We start from the raw sequence: 2185 nt of genomic DNA, 5'->3' as shown, positions 1-2185 counted from the left end.
TCTAAGTTGAGGCCCTTGCTTCATACCTGAGCTCCTGGATCGAGATTAGCTTTCGGGGACCCTTCGTAAGTGTTCTTTCGTTCTTTTATTCGCTTTTCAAGTCCGAAAGTCAAAGTTTTCTTTGACTTTCTGCGTTGACCAGCCTATGGTCAACACGAAGTTCGTTGGAACTTCATAACGTGAGCGTGATCACGATGGTTATAGTCCGTAGTGACTATACCTACTGATTACCACGTTATCTAGGCTCAGTGACGAGTCGTAGTTTCGGCCAAAATGCGCATTCTTGCGTATTTAGTGTCACACCCTGACCACGTAAAACAACAAATCGTGGCGGATACGTCGGGGAGTGTTGTAACAGAATTATTGTTTCACAACCATGGTAATTAAAAGTTATGTTTTATTCATCAAGCAAAGGTTACATAGTCTTAAATTAACTGAAACAAAGTGTTCATCACATAATTAAACTAGTTCCATCTTTATTTTAGTCTCTTAGGCATAGGTCCGCCCTAGTGTGTCACGAACATCCTAAGCAACAGCTCCTGAAAACACATGTGAAAATAGGTACGTCAGCATAAAAATGCCTGTGAGATACATAGGTTTTATGAAAATTGGATTCATGACCTAAGTTTTAAGAAAATGTTTAATAAAATTTTGTCATGAACCTTGTAAATTGTTTTGTTTCGTAAATTATTTGAAAAGCGATAAGATCAGAAGATGTGTATAAATGAAAGAATAATATATGGTTAAATGAATAACCAAGTAATATGAGTTTGTATAAAACAGACTATTTTGTAAACCAAAGTCTTGAAAAATATGTTGTGTAAAATGTACAAGTCCAAAAGTAGTCAACAAATGTTATGTATGGTAAGCAAAGTGTCGTCACCTAAACCAAATGTAAAAATGTACAAAACAAAGTATTTTGAATATATCAAAAAGTTATGTTTTGCAAAGTAAATGCATGTTTAATTGATACTAACACTTACGTGGTAAGTTAAACGAATACATTCAAGCCTTGAGACAGACGGATAACCCTAAGTCAAGGTTATCAAAAGAAATGTTTTCGGATTCGGTCATTCCTTACACCCAAACAAACCTAGGATGTCAGGAACGGGATTTGTCAAGTCCTATGGTACCATTACTTACTACCGAGCGGCGTAGCTAATGTTAATGAACGTATATAAGTCCCGTTTGCACAAACCAAATGTTATACCAAATGTAAGCATGTTATATGAAAACAATGTACTAAGTATGCTAAGTAAACATACATAGCAAAACAATATAATGTAAATCATGTACTATAAGTGTTCTAATGAACATAGCAAGTATATGACACGAAAATAGGAAAGCATGAAAGTAACAAGTAGGCACATGTGTTTCACCCCAAACATTGGAAAACAGTAAGAGAGGGGTCTATGTACTCACAGTAGTGCGTCTTGAATCGAATCTCAAACCCTGTCCGCTACACGACAACCTACAACGTACTAATGTCTATTAGACGAGCGGGTCGTGCCTTGGCTTAGAGTTTAGTATTTTGGGTCACGTTTCTTATATTGTTCCGTGTGGTAATTATTTGTTAAAATAGTTAATGTTTTAACTTAATCATATGACATGTTGGGATATTTGTTCATTCAATGTTCTAGTAAACTTTTGTCTAGAATATATTTACTAAGTGTTGGATTTTCGGAAAATTTCGGCAGAGTATCCTCTGTAAATAGAGGTGTCCATGCTTTAATAGCATATCATTTTCTTTTATATAAAACCAATAGTTCATTTTCAATCACCAAACCGACATATCGACAAACAAAACGTTGCATACTTCATTTCAGCTTTATAACTCGAAACCGGACTGTTTTCGAGGATTTTTATAAAATAGTTAAGCCTTTCTAAAAATCACCAAATTTTTACAGAATATGACATATGTTCCAAAATTTATTGGGTAAATATATCAAAGTCCAATTCGTTACCCATATTTTATAAAAAATTATTTTCTCGACTGCAATCAGATTTGCTACCTTCTGATCGCAGTTTACGGAAATATTCGCTAAAAATCAACCGTAAGTCCGTTTGACGAAATTCCAGTTGGAGGGTCGTCCTGACAACGGTGTCCATCTACTGTAAACATTTCATGGGTTGATTTTGTTCAGGTTTTAAGTTGTGACTCCGAAAATGTCATACTTTTTCTGCA

The 2185-nt window shown here is 35.0% G+C and overlaps 1 long non-coding RNA gene across 1 annotated transcript; it reads right to left on the bottom strand.

Annotated features, from left to right (window-relative positions):
* Positions 1–352: 352 nt before the first annotated feature.
* On the bottom strand, positions 353–1732 carry LOC118486316. The gene is made up of 2 exons (XR_004878419.1): positions 1423–1732; positions 353–539 (listed from the first exon to the last, which is right to left on the bottom strand). It is a non-coding gene; the product is annotated as an uncharacterized LOC118486316 (long non-coding RNA).
* Between the last annotated feature and the right edge of the window lie 453 nt (positions 1733–2185).

The sequence above is a fragment of the Helianthus annuus genome, chromosome 14 (genome assembly GCF_002127325.2).
Source record: "Helianthus annuus cultivar XRQ/B chromosome 14, HanXRQr2.0-SUNRISE, whole genome shotgun sequence".
In the NCBI taxonomy this organism is placed as follows: domain Eukaryota; kingdom Viridiplantae; phylum Streptophyta; class Magnoliopsida; order Asterales; family Asteraceae; genus Helianthus; species Helianthus annuus.
The sequence above is the reverse complement of the archived record's forward strand: the minus strand, read 5'-3'. Positions and strand labels throughout refer to the sequence as shown.